General features: G+C 39.7%; 1 protein-coding gene across 2 annotated transcripts in view; it reads left to right on the top strand.

The window, feature by feature from the left end:
• Positions 1–19,602, top strand: part of COL4A6 (collagen type IV alpha 6 chain) — a 279,711-nt gene that overhangs the window by 3,131 nt on the left and 256,978 nt on the right. The gene's annotated exons all lie outside the window — the stretch shown is intronic.

Here is a 19,602-nt window from a genome sequence, read left to right as displayed (position 1 = left end):
AATATCCTGCGTGCCACAACGAAGATCCCACACGCCGCAACTAAGACCCGGCACAGACAAATAAATAAATAAAAATATTTTTTAAAATATAGGATACTTATTGATAAATTACCATCAGCATCATGTTAGAGAAGAGACTAGAAAGATCCATATCTCACCAAAGGCCAATATGTTTAGCAGTTAAAATATATCCCAAATTAGTCAGGGTCCTCATGTTTTCTTCCCATTTTGCCCCAAATCTGCTTTCACAAGAGGATCTAATACAACCAGACATATTTCAAAGTCCAAGCCCAGCGGGAGAGTTATTGGAGTGGGGAAGAGGCAAAGGGGAGAAAACACCTGTCTATTATCAACTCCGCCTAGAGCACAGGTAAAGTGCCTTTAGCCACATTCAAATCAAGATCTGATTGAAATACAAACTTCTTAAAGTTGTAACTTGCTCAGGTTGGTCCTTTCCAATGTGATTTTCAGTCATAATCACAGTCATCAAAGTGTGAAGGGAGTGTTAAGGTTTTTCAGAGATGGAGAAAATCCCTTCCTAATTTAAGGATCAAGAGGAATATTTGCCTTGTTTGGGCTGTCTCTAGGATTTTTCTTTTTTTCTCTTTTAAAACAAGTTTATTAAGATATAATTTATATACCATAAATTCACACATTTATGTATATCATTCAATGATTTTTAGTAAATTTACCAAGTTGTACAACCATCACTATATCCAGTTCTAGAACATTTTCATCACCCCAGTAAGATCCTTCATATCCCTTTAATTAATCCCTATTCCCACCCCTCAAGCCTAGGCAAGCATGAATCTACTTTTCTACCTCTATAGATATGTCTTTTCTGGACATTTCATATAAATAGAACCAATTAATATATAATCTTTTGTGTTTAGCATTTTTCACTTAGCATAATTTTGAAATTCATTCGTGTTGTAGCATATATCAGTATTTTACTCCTTTTTTTTGTTGTTATTGGTATTTAGTATTGGTACTCCATTATGGATATACCCCATTTTCTTCATGCATTCACCAATGAATGGACATTTGGGCTCTTTCCACTTTTGGCTCTTATGAACAATACTGCTATGAACATTAACATACAAATCTTTGTGTGGACATATATTTTATTTCTCCTGAGTAGATGGAATTGCTGGGTTGTATGAAAACTTTCTATTTAACCTCTTAAGAAACTGCAAAACTGTTTTCCAAAGTGGCTGTACCACCTCACATTCCATCAGCACTGTATGAAAATTCCAGTTTTGCTACATCCTTGCCAACATTTGTAATTGTCTGTCATTTTTATTATAGCCATCCTGGTGGGTGTGAAGTGGTGTCTCGTTGTGGTTTTAATTTGCATTTCCCTAATGACTAATCAATTAAGCATCTTTTCAAGTACTTATTAGCCATTTGGATATCTTCTTTGGAGAAATGTTTATTCAAATATTTTGCCCATTTGAAAATTGGATTGTCTTATTATTATTATGTTGTAAGAGGTCTTTGTATATTTTAGATACGAGTCTTTTACCATATATACAGTTTGCAAATATTTTCTCCCAGTCTGTGGCTTATGTTTTCATTTTCTTAATATGAATTCTTAAAGTAGTCTTCTGCTTTGCCTGCTAGCAAATATCCTATATCAGCTAGCTATGAATGATTGGAATATATAACATATATATGTGTGTGTGCATGGACATCAAATATGTATCTTGGGTGACTGGGAATGCTGATACATATGTATGAGTGCATCATCAAGTGAACCATCAAATGACTACATAAATAGGTAGCAATAGATGATAATGTAGTTATATTATTGACAGGTCAAAAGAAACATTTTCAGATAGGAGTGGAGGGGAAAATAGATATTATTTAATGTGTTACTAAAGAATCAGATAGATATATTACTATATCACAAATTTGTTTTATTATACATTTTGATGATTGGTTTCTATTGTAACCCCATGTATTTTATTGACTACATTTAAAAATACTTTTCTGAAAGGGAGTCTGTAGGCTTCACTAGACTGTCAGAGTAATCCATGGTACTGAAAAAGAACCCATCTAGTTATGCAGTTGGTTTTTACAATTTGTCACTGTCTAAGGCATCTTCAGGTGTGAGGGCATTTGTATTGACTACAAGTGCCAACAACCTTTTAGATTCTAGGCATATTATGGAGCCTCCAGTAAATATGCCCCTATATTCTATAAGATCATAGTCAAGCCAAATCACAGGAGCAAAGTGGGCTATTCCCCTAATTACTTCATTAATATAATAATGAAGCAAATAGATTGACCTCAATTATCAATACATATTGGTGTTCACTTGCCTCAATTTGTGCTTAATTCCATAATTTCACCACCATGCTTGGAGTATAGACTTGTCCTATCCTACGTAGATGACAAGACATATACATCTAGAAAGAAGATATTAGGAAAGCACCATGCTGTATTAAACTACCAAGTCCTTTTAGGCTGACCAATGTCCCAGTGAGGCAGACCATAGAGCTCTAACTTGTTTTAAGGTCTAAAGATAAATAGAACACCTGATAAGCATGCCCAAGGGAAAACTGACAGGAAAATTAGCTAAGAACAATTATCTACTCTTACCATCTGTAATTTATCCCTCTCCTAGGATATTTTTTCTTCTACAAACAATATTGAAGTCTCCTCCATTATAAAAACAAATAAAATTTTTACAAACCATGGCTTCATTTTCCTCTGTTACTCTAACCCCCTCAATCACATTACCACCAAATTTCTGGTCATTTTCTACTCTTCTTCAACAACCATCTACCCTTAAGCCTATTACAGTCTAGAAGGAGGCTATTCTACCAAAATTGCCCTCTTTCAAGTTACTAATGGATACCTAACTGCCAAGCCCAATGGTTTCATCGCAGTCCCCATTTTATCTGACTTCTTTACTGTAGTGCTCGGCATTTTCTAGTCATCCTCAAACCACCTTTCCCCCTTGGTCTTCCAAGTCACGATGCCTCATTGTTTCTCATTACACTTCTCTGATTTTTCTTTTTGGGGGGCTGTGCACCGTATGGCTTGCAGGACCTTAGTTCCCCAACGAGGGATTGAACCCAAGCCCTCGGCAGTGAAAGTGCAGAGTCCTAACCACTGGCCCACCAGGGAATTCCCTCTGATATTTTTATTTCATTCATTCAACATTTATTTATTGAGCAGCCACTGTATTCTAAATAGTATGCCAGGCTCTGGTGACACAGTGGTGAACAAGTCAGGCATGATCTTTTCCATCATGGAGGTTACAATTTTCATCGCTCCCTGGTCATAAAATGGTGGTTTTGCTCAGCATTTTTATCCTTTGCCTTCTTCTTGCCTCAACAGTTTTAACTATGCCTCCTATACATTAATGACTATCAAATTTTTATTTCCAGCCCAGATGTCCCTTTCTAGCTCCAAATCTTTATTTCCAATTACCTACTAAGTACCTATATCTCAATTAGTTGTTACATGCAAAGCGCTTAAAATGGTGCCTAGAGCTTAGTATAAGCCCTCAACCAATGCCAGGTCTTATGTTGTATTGCCCCAAAACACAGTGTTTCTGAACATGAAATTATTTTCTAGTCTACCGTGATACTCCAACCTGCTATCTTTTTTATCTTTGTTAAATGTCATCACCATCCACCCAGTTTCAAGCGAGAAACTATAGAATCAGGCACCAAACCTCATTATCTCCATCTCCACCAAGTTCTGTTAGTTTTACCAAAACCCCGCAGAATCCAGTTTTCTATTCATATTCTAATGGTTCCAAGTTTCATCATCATATATAAATAATCTCCTAACTAGTTTTTCTACCCCCTGACTCCATTCTAATCTCTACACTGCCACCAGAGTTATTTTATTAACAACAAATCCAACTATGTTATCTCCTGATTTAAGTTTTGTTGGTTTCTTGTTTCTTTCAAGATTAAAACACATACTCCTTGGCTTGACACATTTAAGGGCCTTCATTATCTGGCCCCAACTACCATTCCAGCCTCATGTCTGAGTGCTTTTTCCTGCCACCTCTCCTTCTCAAACTCATAGTGTACATTACGCTTCATTCAGACTGAACTTCTCTCCATTCCCAAACTACTTTATGTTCTTTCACATTTTTTGCTCTTCTATATGCCGTCCCCTCCATCTAGAATGTCTTTCTCCACCATTTACACCTTCTCTTCCTAGTGAACTCCTCAATCTTTAATACCCAGATAAAATGTTGTTTCCTCTATGAAACAGCCCCAGTCCTCTTCAGAAAGAATTTATTCTTCCTTCCCCTGTGCTTCCAAAACTCTTTGGGCCCCTTTGGTGGAACCTACCACATAGTTGTGAAATTCCTATGTTTGTATGCAACGTTGCCCTCTTCAAACTTACAATGTCCAGGATACTGCCAAGCATATAGGAAGTGATCAGTAGATGACTTTCAGGTGAGTAAACAGCTCTACTCCTAATGGCCTGTAACAACTGCCTTTTCCTTGTCTCTCTTGAGAATTATAAATGTTAACTCTAATAACAGTTGCTTTGATGGAAAAATAACCACCTTGTTCAATGGTATAATGTTTAAGAGAAAGGACTCTGGAATCAGACTTATGTTTGAATGCTGCCTCTGCCCTCTGTGTGACGTAAGGCAAGTCATTTTACCTTTCTGAGACTCAATTTTCTCATCAGTAAAAAAGGGATAATAACACCTTCCTCCTGAGAGTGTCGGGTGATTAGAAGGGAGAACGTATGTGTAGTTACCATTCACAAGGTAGTTGCTAAATCCCCACTCTATCCCCCTATGGAAAAGTATTCTCTATTTCTTTTAATGCTGAGGGAAATTTTTAAAGTATTTCCTAATTTTGACAACTGATAAAAAGAGATGCCGGGGCTTCCCTGGTGGCGCAGTGGTTGAGAGTCTGCCTGCCGAAGCAGGGGACACGGGTTCGTGCCCCGGTCTGGGAAGATCCCACATGCCGCAGAGCAGCTGGGCCTGTGAGCCATGGCCACTGAGCCTGTGCGTCCGGAGCCTGTGCTCTGCAATGGGAGAGGCCACAACAGTGAGAGGCCCGCGTACCGCAAAAAAAAAAAAAAAAAAGAAGAGATGCCGGACAAGACTCTCGTTTTGTAGACAAATATGATCGTGCCACTCCAAGTTCCCCATACCCATCATCATCTGGCCCTGCCCACCCATCCAACCCCATCTCCTGTTACTGTTCTCATTCCGATGTTTAGACCACAGTTTGCTTTTGACGTTGGCTCAGCATGCCAACATCCTCCTGCTTTGCCTTCTGCTTGAAACACCCTTCTTTTCTCATCCTCTTTCTTCCTCCTGTCTCTGCTGATGGACTTAGTATTTTTCCCTTAAGGCCCAGTTTAGTGAATGTTTTTCTGAAATCTCCCCTTCTTTCTAGCCTTCTGTCTCCCCCTCTGTTTTCCTTCTTTCCTTCCTTCAACAAAGATTTATTTAGTGCCTTCTATGTGTCAAACACTGTGGCCATCCCTGTTGTTTGAAGGACCATGGCAAGTACCAAGCCAGTGTGGCTGGAACACAGGGAGGGGGAAGTAGAGGGGGGGAGGTGGAAGATTGTGTGAGATGAGGCTGGAGGAACAGGAAAGGACCAGATATATCCTGCACTCTTTTTGTTTTGTTTTGTTATACTTATTTTATTTATTTGGTTGCACTGGGTCTTAGTTGCGGCACGTGTGCTCCTTAGTTGCGGCCAGTGGGCTCCTTAGTTGTGGCATGCATGTGGGATCTAGTTCCCTGAGCAGGGATCAAACCCAGGCCCCCTGCATTGGGAGCACAGGGTCTTAACTACTGCGCCACCAGGGAAGTCCCTACCCTGCACTCTTATTGGCTCCTGATTCCTTAGAGCGTTTACCTAATGCCTGCACTAAGGTGTATTTCTCTGGTGGAGTGTAATAGGTGTTATAGTTATTGCTGGCCACCATCTCTGTGTCTAGCACTGGCAAACCCTTATGCCTGGAGGGCTCACTCCTGTGGCACATATCTACCCCTTCCAGATTTATAAAATTTAGGTAAGTCATGAGGTATGTGTCTTTTCTTCAGCTTTTTGGGGGGTTCCATGTTTTAAGTCTGGAGGTCTATTTCCTGATTTTTTTCCCTTTATGGATTATAGTGTGGTTAAAAAAATAAAGAGCTCCATATTTGGAGCCAAATGTTTCTCAGTTCAGATACAGACTTCAGCATTAATTATGGCCTTAGGAGAAATCACTAAATGTATTATTAGCTGAAAAATTATTACTATTGTTGTTATTCTGCTCCCATCACTCACTGTGACTGCCTTTGCACTAAAAATGAGTGGTGAACCCATTTTGGGGGCATTTTTAGAGTAAATTGCTTAATTATGTGTTGAATTTGTATTTCAAGCTTCCTAAAGGGAGAAGAAGAGTTAGAATTGTTATATTTGTTCCAGTTTCTCCAAAGCCACTTCTACCTCTGCTGGCCTACCTTTGTGACTTCCTGTAGAGACCAAGGTACCAACTGAAGATGATGTCTGAAGACACCTCTTCAGGCATCTTTGAAGTCCCAGTTCCCTTTAGTCCAACAACAATAGAGGTAGTTTGCCATTATCTCTCAATCTGGTTGCTTTTACTGAGGGGGAGTTGGTGTTCTTCAGTGGAAATTTCCCTGGCCCTAAAGTTCTAACAGTATTTACCTCAGAGAGACCAGGCTTTCCCAGAAATGTCTGGGACTTCTGGCCAAGAGACTGAATTAGTCCTTTGGGAGACACATTTTCTCTGGGGGAGAGAAGGAAAGTTAAGTGGTATTTCTCCTTTGCTCTGTAAATCTTTGAGCGACCATTTTTCCTTATCCAGAGCAAAGAGAGTTGGCAGAGAAAATCTAAAATGCCTAGAATCTCTAAATTCTGTTTGTGAGTGTAGCGGATCCCCTGAGAATGAAGATCAACTTGAGATTTATAAGATTTATGTGACCTTGCCTTTGCGATAAGATTAAGTTGCAAAAATACTCGCCAGCATCTACATACCCAGAACATGCTCATAGATAATAATGTTGGTGTTGATGCTGATAATGGTGAAGAAGAATGATTAGAGCACTTTTCAAAATTTACAGCAGTAGACCCTGTCCCCCCGAACAAAATCTTATATGATCCCCCAACATAAAAACCGAAGTAAGTGTTTTGCTAATAAGTCAAAGTTTTTAATATTTATTTGTAAAGTCAGTAAGAAGGAAGAGAATGGAAAAAACATAAAATCTGAAATTGAGAGCTATGGCAGTCTTAGTCTCCAGTTTATTCCTGTGTGGAGAAAATTCTGATGTACCCAAATAAGTAGTGGCTTTTTGCTTAATAGTTTGTCTTGTCATCTCTGGATACTCTTCAGTTAAACAGACATACGAAGAAAATCTATATTTCTAGGTATACATACACTACTCTCACTGTCCTCTCACTTTCATTCTCTCTCTTTCTCACATACACACACATAAACACACATACACACACATTGCCAACTTGACAGCACAGATTAGTGCAATCGGTGATGGTTTCTGATGTGTGAATGTTTGGTGTGGAACCCATTTGAATGGTACATGCTGTGTTTTATTACAGTCTTAAAATAGTTTAAAATAAAATTTTTAACTGAAATTAAAATCAGATGTTGTGGAACTGTTGAAATTCCGCCACCATTTAAAAACACTGGATTATATGATAATCCAGCATCAAACTTCATAGATCAGAATGAAGTGTTCTAGAAAGTGAAAGAAGGAAGAGGTCAGTATGGATTGTAGTTAGAGAAACCTTCACAGAAGTAAAATTTGTGCTGGGCCTTAAAGGACTCCTAGAAAATAAATGATAAATGTGGAGACAGGATATTCTAGATTTTTCCAGGACATCCCCGATTTCAAGTTTTTCTTCTCTAGGTCTCTATAAATATACTTGTATTTGTCAGGACAGATGATTTATCTTTGATAGTTAAATGTAGTCCTATTAAATATCAAAGAGACAAGCTGATCAGAGCATGAGCAAAAACATGGAGGAGGTATAAGGGTGCAGTGTCTTTGAGGAAATTAGAAAAAGGCACACTTTCCTCTAGGCAGTCAGAGCTCCCTGCCACGCCTCACTCCTTACTGAGCAGCAAGCAGTGTGGATTTCAGCCCCCATGTGCCTCCTCAGTCAAGGTTCCTTTTGCAGTGAACCCCATGAGCAGTCATACACTGCAGCCCTAGCAAGAATATGGTTGAATGGAGGACAGCGAGAAGACCTACCTGGGTAAAGCACAGGAGTAGAAGGAAATGATTATGGACAGCTGAGGCAGGGTTAGGTTATGGAGGTCTTAAAACCCAGGCAGAGAGAAGAAGTTGGCTACAAAGTGCTGTGCTGATTGCTATTTGAGGGAAATACTGACATGATCAGTGGGTCTTTTGCCCACTCTTCATATGTCAGACAAGTGCCTGTACATATAACTCCCTGTATCCTATATATCCAACGTAAATACACATATACATACCAAGAGTGTGCTGTTTTTATTTTTATTGATTTCTTTTTATTTTCATTGTAAAGACTACTCTCTAGCTTTAACCACAGTCTTTGCGTTTACTTTCTTGCCTTCTATGTATTATCCTAAATCACCACTTTTATTCTTCCCCTCCTCAAGAAGTTGTAACATCACCCAGATGCCTCCTCCATTAAAACATTGTAGTTCTCCCCCCACCCCCAAATCTCTCCCTACTGGACCACCTGAAGAATTTAAGGCACAGTGGTCAAGTTGGAAGAGATCCGTAGCTTTCTTTGGTTTAATGTCCAGCACCTGTTTTGAGCCCTCAGCCTGCGATCTCCAGTCTTGAAGCCCTGAGACTGGCTTGTGGCTCCCACTTTCCCTAATGGCTGTGACAACCAAAGGTGCTGAGAGAGATGGCAGCTTTTTCGTCCACTGACTCCCAGTTTATACTCTCCCTGTCAGACTATAAGTCAGGGAAGAAGAGAGTTCTGACATAAAACATTGTACTTTAGAGCCAGATTGACAGCACTTCCTTTCTCTATTTTGAAGGATCTCCCTATGCATTTCTATGTGTACATTTCTCTGTAAGTTTGGTTATGCCCTCCTGTATACCTGTGAGAGTATGTATTTATTTAACATTTTTTGTTTGTCAGGTTTTTTTTCTTTTTTGTGTCGTGTCTTTTACTGTCTTTTTAAAATTTTGAAACAATCTCAAAATTACAGAAAAGCTTCAAGTATGCTACAATAAATTTTTATTTAACCATTTGAGAGTAAGTTGCCAATATGATCCAACATCACTCCCAAATACTCTAGTGTATATTTCCTACAAACAAAGATATTCTGCTATGTAGTCATTTTTTTCTCTTAAAAATTATTATGAAATATTTTAGGCAACAGGAATGTTATTTATATAATATTATGTAAAATAATATAATGAACATATATAATAATGTAATTAAACAAAATATGATGAATGTATGACCATCACCCAGCTTAAGAAATAAAATGCAATTGAAGCCACCTGTGTATCACTCCCAGCCCCCCCCCCCCCACCATCTTGAATTTGGTATATATCATTCATTCCTAAGATGGCGTTTCTAAGTGGGTTTCAGGTAGGTCCGTAAGTGCCCTGAAACTGTATGTAAAATTAGATATGCATGTACATTTTTCTGGGGAAAAGGTCCATATCTTTGATGACATTTACATGCATAAACGTAAGCTGTGTGTGACATAGCAGAGTTCACAAAAAAACAGTCTACAGTTAGCACATATCCTTTTCCGCCATTCATTTATTGCTTAGCTCTTTGTATTCTGGCTTTCTCCCCAGCCAATTCACTGAGATTGATTTGATTAGGTCACTTCTTAATCACCAAATTCGATTGCTTCTTCTCAGTCCCCATCCTCACTGAACTACCAGTAGCATCTTACTCTTCACTCACTTCTTCTAGACTCTTTCCCTTGCCTTGGTTTCTGCACTCTCTTGACATTCTTCAGTCTCCTCATCTGAAACGTATGATACCTACCTCATATGGTGGTGAGGGTTAGTTAAAATGTTTATAAAGTGCCTGATTGTTGTATGTGCTCAGTAAACTGTAGCTATTATTCGCAGTCGATTCTCATACCACTGTGGTGTGTCTCGTCATCCCCCAGCCCCCTATTTAAGGTGTTATGAATGGACAGAGGTCATGCCAGGAACACAGCCTGCAATTACTGCCTCAGCTTCCTGCAGTGCTGTTCATTAGCCTAATAGTAACCCCTATACCTATTCATAGTTCTCCTTAGGGCAGGGTCAGTGATCCTGAGTCTTTAAGAGAAAATAATTTAGGCGAAGTTTAGTTAGCCTTGAATTACATAGGGATATAGTTTTAAATTTCATCCCCCAAAGTTTGTAATGCTGTTCTCAGCCTGGTCACCTTTAAAAACCTCGGATGGTAAGAAGTTAGTCCTCCTTTCCTTGTTTGTTCAGCTTTTTGCCCACTCTACTACTAAACAGACTGACGAATGTAGGTGCCAACTCTATTACGAAGGACACCTGCTGGCTTCAAGCTGGCCTAGGGCCAGTTATCCTGGACAGGCCATTGAAGAGCCATATGACTTTCAGACACTATTTACTTGGAACAGAATGAGAGGAAGGATTTATATCAAGTTACCAGTCCCCTGAGTCTGCCCTGTCCTGAGCTGTCCTCTTTATCCTTCATGTCCTCTATTAGCTGCCAGTAACAGTGACATACTTTTGCTCATATGCATAATAGAACCTTAAAATATCTGAGGGCACAAACCTCTGAGAAGCACCAGAGCCCTCACTGAGGCCCATCAGCTAAGAGAAAATCAGCCAAGTTATCTTTGCCCTCTGTTAGGTAGAGTGCTTGACCTCATAACTGCCATCCCTTCGGTCAGGATAGGATCGGTTATGTTGCTATAGCAAACTACTCCCAACATCTCAGTGGCTTAAAATAACAAAGGTCTATTTTTGGTTCACACTGCATGTCCATCATGGGTCATCTGGGGGACATTATGTGGTCCTCAATCTAGGACCCAGATGGAACAGCCACCATCCGGAACACTACTGATTGTTGTAGCAGAGGGAAAGAGAGCTCTGCAGGTCTCACACTGGACTACCAATTAAGTCTTATTTCTGTATGTGACACATGTCACTTTTTTCATATACCATTGGTCAGCCTTGATCAGAGACCAACTGGAGGCCAAGAAGGGCAATCCTACCATGTGCCCTGAAGGTGGAGAGCTGGAAATATTCAGTCACACTGTTACTTAATGTTCTCTGTAGAAAGACATCCCTGGTCTCTAGCCCTGTCCCTTTCCCTGGGACATCCTGCTAAGTCACTTCCCTTCAATTTCACTCATTCTTGTTTATCTGCTTCTGTAAAAACCAAGCTACTTCTTATCAATTTGGTAATTATTGTTCACACAGTAGTAGGCTGTGTTGTTTAATGCAAGGTTTTTTCCCCCTTGATTTGAATTCCTTCAGCCTCTTTGGTGTTCCTGCAGTCGTATGCTGCTGTGATATACAGAGGTATTAGCTTGAGATAGTTTTGTTTAAATAAAATGCTGTCTTTTGGACTCTTCCTCACCTCCTGCTGTTTACAGTTGTAAGTAACAGAATAGCTATAATTCTGTGATCCTCTGACCATAAAGATGGGATTAAATGACTTGCCCAAGGGTGTGTAGTTAGTTGGTATTGGAGGAGCCTGAACTAGAACTCAGGTTTTCTGACTCAGAGTCTGTTTTCTTTTTATTACACCAGGCCCTATTATAAAGAAAGTTGTATAACTGGCGGCTCTGTAATTTACTACCAGAGATGACTGGTAACAACAGAACCTAGTCTTTAATCTTGAACAGATGGAATTTTCCACTTAAATGTCTCCTTTGGAGTATTTTGATGAATTCCATGTCATAAAATCAGATTCCTGGGATTCCGATGCCAATAAGTTTGTGTTCTTTCTTGAAGCAAATAAACAACTGGCCCTGAATGAATCAATGACATGATCCTGACTATCTGTAAGACTCAAACAAATAAGGACTTTCACTTTATCTCAATCTAGAATAAGGCATTGCACGTATTGTGTTTTTGCAGGTTTGTTTCTCACTAGTATTTAGAATGTGAGACAATGTTCAAGGCTTCAAATTACAAATGGTATCAATAGCTTAGTGAAAGCATTACTGCACAAGCTGTGTCAGCCTGTCTCAATTTGGAGTTAGTTTTTGTGTGAACTGCTGTGGGCTTTCCTCAGGTATAGTTTACTATAAAGCTCTTCAGTGGCATTTCTAGTGTTAACCAAATTCACTACTGATAACTGTTTAAGAAAAGGCCCTACCCAGGGACTTCCCTGGCAGTCCAGTGGTTAAGACACTGCCAATGAAGGGGGCGCAGGTTTGATCCCTGGTTGGGGAACTAAGATCCCACATGCTGCACCATGAGGCCAAAAGATTAAAAAAAAAAAAAAAGGCCCTAGCCAATGAGACTATCACTAAAAATCATAGATAATAAAGGAGGCATCTCTAATACAAAAACAAGCCCTAACACACAGGCATAGAATTCTTGTTAAGATATGAACAAATATGACATGGGTGGTCCAGGGTATCTGCAGATAACACGAACCTCTGCGCAGGCTTAATAGAAGAATACACCATTTTATATACATTCAATAATATAAATTGTAGGTTAGGAAGAAGGAACCTTTTTAAAGAATGCCACACACAACCCATTAGGACGATATTCTGAATTGTTCCAATACTCTGCCTTCTGCTATCAGGTGGTCTTGATTACTCTTTGGACACTAAAACCCAGCATTATTGTCATATATAGAAGCACAAAGCTAGATATCTGAGAACACTGGCCATTAGTGCAAAGGCAAAGCCAATTTCTCTTATATCTGTGGTGATAGAATATCTTCCATAATGTTTTCTCATGGAGTCCTTTGCCATAGTTATTTAGCTACCAGGTCAATTTTTTTCCTCATGGAAAATTTCACACATGAACAAAGCAGAGAGAGCAGTATCATATGACTTCATGTTCCTATCAACCAGCTTCAACAATTATCAATTCATGGCCAACCTGCTATGAGGTCTTTATGAGGATTATCATAATCATTTGCATTTCATGGCTATGAGCTATTTTTTAATATCTTTCTTTTCACTTTTTTATGGCAACTGTAAGTATAAATATTAGGCTTTTACATAAAGAGAATTTATTCACACCACCAGAAAAATAGTTTTCAAAATATTCATATCACTAGAATAGCTCAACTGCAGACGTTATCAACCAATTTCCTAAGAAATTCTTAGAGTCGAGGGAGCCAACATCCTTCTATCAGGATCTATCCATTGTATCAAAGGACTTAAAAGCTAGAAAAGGACCACTGCTTCTCATATTGTGGTCTATCAACCTTTGGGTATCAGCAAATGTATTCTTGGGGATCTATAAGTTCTTAAGATTAAGAAACATTCTTCCAATATCAAACTGGTAATAATCCTTCTGAGTGTTCACTCTTGTACTTATGTTGAACTCTTTTATCAGTACTTATCTTTTAAAATGGCAATGCATTATCAAAAGGCATTTTTGTAAAATAAGATTTCACCTTCTTTCTTTTTTTTTTTTTTTTTTTTTTTTTTTTTTTTTTGCGGTATGCGGGCCTCTCACTGCTGTGGCCTCTCCTGTTGCGGAGCACAGGCTCCGGACGCGCAGGCTCAGTGGCCATGGCTCATGGGCCCAGCCACTCCACGGCATGTGGGATCTTCCCGGACCGGGACGCGAACCCGCGTCCCCTGCATCGGCAGGCGGACTCGCAACCACTGCTCCACCAGGGAAGCCCCAAGATTTCACTTTCTTAGTCAGTGTTTCTCAAATAGATCCATGAATCCATTCTATAGTTCCTTAGAGTTCTGAAGGAGCAGAAATCCCACTCTGAGGGAAGAACACAGGAAAAATTTAGAGTTTTATCACACAAGTTACCACTGAAACAAATAGATAGGCCCCAAAGTTTAGTTGTGCCCTCAGTGAACAGAATGTGGACATTCTGGTGGAGAAAAAAGCTTTCTGAAGAATATAAGGTTGAAAAGTTAGTAGTGGAAAATAACATTATAAAGGTGTATTGGAACTGAATTATTTAAGTTAAAACATAATACCTTACTATAAGGTTAAGGAGTCTACACTTTTATATTTTCTGTCAGTATGATATTGTTTTATGTGAGGTCGGGGATATTGTCTTCTTTAAGTGTGGATTCTGTAAACTTGGGTGGCTCAGTAGGAGAATATTTTGGCAGTCGTTTTCTACTCTCGCGTACAGTGTAGGGAAGCAGGTCTCCATATCAAGGTAGGATTCTATACTGGGTTCTAATACTCTGTAAATAAAACAATATTCTCACTATATTCATCTCCATTAGTAAGCATTGAACTTGACAACAATGAAGGTTTTAGTACTTTTTTGTCATGCAGAACTGAACATTATTTTAATTTTATACCTATATTACATGTAACAATGATCTGTTAGGGGGAGGACTCCCATCTGCTGAAACACAGGTTACTTAGTGGCTTTGGAGAATTCTAAGCAGGCTTTGGGATGCAAACTTACTAATGCTTTCATTTTTCACTCCAGAGCTCTGAAAGGCAAGACCATAGCTTAAGCTATTGTATGTAAATTAATGCCTGCTACTACCAATAATACAATAACAATAGCAAAAGAAGATGATAATGCCTGTGCCAGTCGTTATACTAAGGATCTTATTTGCTTTTTTATTTCATCCTCACAACAACCCAAGGGTAGTAGGGTGAGAGGATCTTCCTTCCTTGTTTGCTTGAGGTACTGTTGATATCAGGTAGTGTACATTGGTGGAAGGCGCTAGAGCTCATCTGTTTGTATTTCCTATGGGCAGTTTCTCCATCTTGCAGTGGGTTGTGTCGACTGAAAGAAACGCACACCCCAGAAGTTGAGAATTATGGGGTTTTTGGCAAAATTTCTGAGGACTCAAACCCGGGAAGCAGCAGCCTCTCAAATAGCTCTGAGGAACTGCTCCGAAAGGGTAAGGGAGGAACCAGGATATATAGGAGTTTTGCAACAAAGACCAGGTAGTCGGAACATCAAAAGATTACTGTTATTAATTAAAGAAAACCAGATATCTCAAGTTAATGAATTTAGTGCTTTTCTCTGTATGGCAAGATGCAAGGGTCTGGGCTCATTGAAATCATTCCTTTGATATGCACCTTACCTATCTAGGGCCAGTACTGTATCCTGTTCTTTCCTATCCTGAGTCCCCTCAGGGTGCACCTTTGGAGGTGGCTGCAGTGACTGAGGGCATCCTTTGTTTGCTAATATGGCAGGCAACATTTTTCATTCACAGTTGCTACTGCTGTAACACTCATTCTCATAGCAGGGTGTGAGTACTTCATTAGCATCTAAATTTACATGCAGTTAACAAAATCTCTTTTATGTGTACTATCTCATGTGATCCTAGCAGGAACACTATGAAATAGGAAAGGAAAATATTTTACAGTAATATACTCATTTAGGATGAAAAAATGGAGGCTCAGATACTTCTTACTTGCTCGAGGTACAAGACTTCTTCACATCACCTTCTGCTCCTGCTATATTCAATCTTGACTCCTCTTGAACTGTTGAAAGTATATTCATCTTTTTTTTTTTGATTAAAAGGGAGACAGAAACTAATCCTCATTTATCTTTCACCTAACACGATGTCAGGCATACAACAGGCACTTGATAAATGCCTGTTGACTTGGATTGTTAGATTTTATACTTAAATAGAAGAAGAGCTATGAGAATAAAATAAATTTTAGATAAGGCTTGCCATTAGTATGAGGCTATTCATTAAGCTATATAGTCTTCCAAACCTTCCTAGGAACTCCCTGCTACAGAAGGGCCCCAAATGTTTTACCTGCCATTTATCACATACTGTCTAAAATTAGACTATTATAGATCCATTCCCTTGGCCACTGATACTCCTAGACATTATCCTTAATTACATATATCTCTAGAAAGTACAGATCATTTATAGATTAGTACAAAATATTTTTTTTAATCTTTGCTGAGTGTTTGGCCAGGGTAGTTTTGAAAGAGGTAAAAGATCATTTTGGAGCATGGATCACTACTAGGGAGATTTTGAAGGAGTGTATTAACAAATTGTTTATTATCTACTGTAACAACAATAACTAACACTTGTTAAGAGTAACTATGTGCCAGGGAATTCCCTGGTGGTCCAGTGGTTAGGACTCCATGCCTCCACTGCTGGGGGCCTGGGTTCGATTCCTGGTCGGGGAACTGAGGTCCCACAAGCTGTGCAGCCAAAGAAAAAAGAAAAAAAAAGAATAACTATGTGGCAGACTCTGCGCCTTAATTACTATTATTACTATTATTATCTCATTATTACAAATGAGATACCTGAGACTCAGAAAAGCCAAACAGTGATTTAAACCAAGGTCTGACTTAACCCAAATCTCCCATTCTTAACCATTACCCTGTACTACCTAATCAGTGGGAGTAAGGAAAAGAAGGGGAAGAGAATGAAAAGGAATGTATAAATTGTTGCTAGGAAGATGCCCGAGCCAAACATTGACTTAAGTCACAATGGAGACTTCAAATCTGTGGGCTCAAGTCCTGTGACAGGTATTTTGGCCTGGATTCCCCCTAGGTAATCACTTCCTTTTCATTCAGCATTACTGGCTACTTTGCCTTTACTTGTGCTTATTTACTTATTCTCTTTGGTCTTCTTTGTTGCTGTTTCTCAAGTGGAGCCTGAACAATATAGTCAGATGTTCTTTATATAAATCTTATCTCCAACGTATAGCTCAAAATGTGTTCCTTATAAATTCTTGTCATGCAAGGCTACTAGGAATAATGAATAATACGTCAGGAGAGTTGCTTTTTGCAACTAGTAAATAGAAAGTTTGATCGTTCTTCCGGAGTGAACTTTAAACAACCGATTCTCACAGGCTGCAATGTTGAATAATAATGATGACGGTATCTTTCCACTTGTGTTTAGGCCTCTCATATGTTATCTGAGTTGAGCTACTCAGCAGTTAATATGAGAGAGGTAGCAATTATTATACCCATTTTATAAATGAAAGGGACTGAAGCTAACTGATTTTAAGTGGTCACCTGGCTGATAAGTAGAAAAGTCATTTACAGAGCCACAACCTGAATTCAGTGGTCTTCCAACAGTCCCACATTATTTGCTTTTCTGTCCATCCTGTGACTTGATACATCCCACCTTACAAAGAGATCTGCTCTTTTATTGCAAGCCTCTTCTGTGACTAAATAAATGGTACAGACATTAAGTTCTAGAGTAGTCAGTTGGGGTGGTTGAGGGGAGAGCCCATTTGGGAAGAGGATGATCAGGAAAGTTTCCTTGTAAATTTGAGTTGCAGGATGATATATCAATTTCCCTCCTTCTTTGATAAATCCCATAGGTGGGCAAAGGATATGTTTCCCTGAATCTAAATTGATGGGGGTGCTGATAGAGATTGGTCAGCACGTGTAGGGGTGGTAGGGTGTCATTCTTAGACCTTTCAAAAGTATGTTTACGTGAAACAAAGTCGTTGGACGAAGAGAAATCCTACTCACCTGCCAAGGTCCATTCAAGTTGCACTACTTCCGCAAAGCATGCTGTGACCATTCTGGCCTCCATTAATCTCCCTTTTCTCTAAAATCCTCTAATAATCACGGTCTAGACTGGAGGTTGCAAACTGGTGAGCCATGGTCCAAATCTGGCTCAAAGATGTACTTTGTTCTCATCATGCTGTATGCTACAGGTACAACCCTGTTGGCTTTCCTGGACAGGAGGGCAGGATTTTGAGCCCACAGGCTTGCCACAATCCCCCGGCAAGGCCCTCCAGATGCTCTGGTGCGATGAAATACAACCATACTGGGAAAGCCAGGTTTCAGCAGTTCGTAGCTAAGGATATGTGTGGTTCATTGAGCAAGATGACCCTCTTCTTCCTCAGCACTGATGTAGAATACACTTAGGAAAGGTCTCAGCTAATGCATCTCCACAACTGGAGAGAAAAGAGAAAATGGCACCAAGCTTTCTTAGAGATTAGATCACCGCCCTATTATATTTCTTTCTGCCTCAGACCATTGTCCACTGAAATTGATTAAAGTCTTGTAGTTAACAGGCAGATTGAATATAATCTTTTCCTCCTCAACCTATTAGTCACTGACTACTGAGCATAACTCTGAGAGGTCTGATTAGAGAGTTCCATTAAAAATCGTCACACAGTGCATTTTCCATGTCTCTATGAATTTCCCTTTGCTATGTGCACTGGCCATAGACTTAACCCTCAACCCATGCATTTTGTAACAAATGAGATGGGGAGAGAGTGAAACCTTTAATTAGTGTCTCTTGAGGATATGATGGTTCTGAAGAGCTTTGCATAGATGAGAATCACTAGATATTATCTACATGGTCCCTGAAAACCAGTAGTAATAGATGTTTAACTCCTACATTGCCTTCAGTCTTTGTGAACCTCCAGAGTGCCGTGGACCTAGGCTGGGAAAACTAGTTCTGAATAGACTGTCTACCAACCCTCAGTTTCCCCAAACAACAGCAAATGGGTCAAATGATATATAGACTGCCCAGCAATGACTAACAAGACCTTTCAAAAGAAAGTCACTTCCGTAGCTCTGAATATTTGGCATGCATATACCAAATCAATTTCACGGTACTCCAAGCTGTGCAAACTTTTTGATTGTGCCAGAATTTTGTTGAATTAGCTGAACATGAAATTCAATGTTTTGTTTCCTGGATCAGGGAAATGCCTTTGTTCAGCTAACGGGTATGTACCCACTGGAATCATTATACACTGGCTGTCAGAATCCCGGAACCTTTCCTATGTCAACTGGGCTCCCTTTTCATTCCGTGGAGTTGGTGCCTAAAGTGGTTGGGTGCCAGAGGGTCACAGGAGAGGCAAAGGCATTTTAGTGTTTTTTTTATCAAATTAGTAGGGTGTCGACTAAAGAAAATTGCACAACCTAAAAGTTGAGAATTATGTTTATTTGGTGGACTTTCTGAGGACTCAAGCTGGGGAGGTAGCCTCTCAGATAGCTGTGAGGAGCTACTCCAGAGAGGTAAGGGAGGAGCCAGGATATATAGGGGTTTTTGCAACAAAGACATCAGAAGATTTACCGCTGGTTAAAGAAAACCAGACGTCTCAGGTTAATGAATTTAGCACTTTTCTACGTTTGGGAAGATGCAAGAGTCTGGGTTCCTTGAAATCACTCCTTTGATATGCACCTTAGCTCTCTAGGGCCAGTATCCTGTTCTTTCCCATCCTGAGTCCCCTCAGGGTACACCTTTGGGGGCGTAGCTGCAGTGGCTGAGGGCTTGGCTGTGGACAGCCCATTTGTTTCCATCCTGAGTTCCCTCAGGCTCAACATTGGTGCGGGTAGTGACTGATGGCTTGATGGCCGCAACATCCTTTGTTTGCTGACATGGCGGGCAGCATTTTTAATTCACAGGGGCAGGGGTGGTGTTGTGGGATCCCTCCACAGATCTCCTACAAACCAAAAATGGCCCCTCAAATCGCACATTATGGTAATGATGCACCCTCATCCCTCACCTCTGCTTCCTCATCCTTTCTGAATTTATGGAAGTCTTAGATTAAGTAGAATG

Source organism: Phocoena sinus, chromosome X (genome assembly GCF_008692025.1).
Source record: "Phocoena sinus isolate mPhoSin1 chromosome X, mPhoSin1.pri, whole genome shotgun sequence".
NCBI lineage: Eukaryota > Metazoa > Chordata > Mammalia > Artiodactyla > Phocoenidae > Phocoena > Phocoena sinus.
This window is presented reverse-complemented; position numbering and strand designations above follow the sequence as displayed.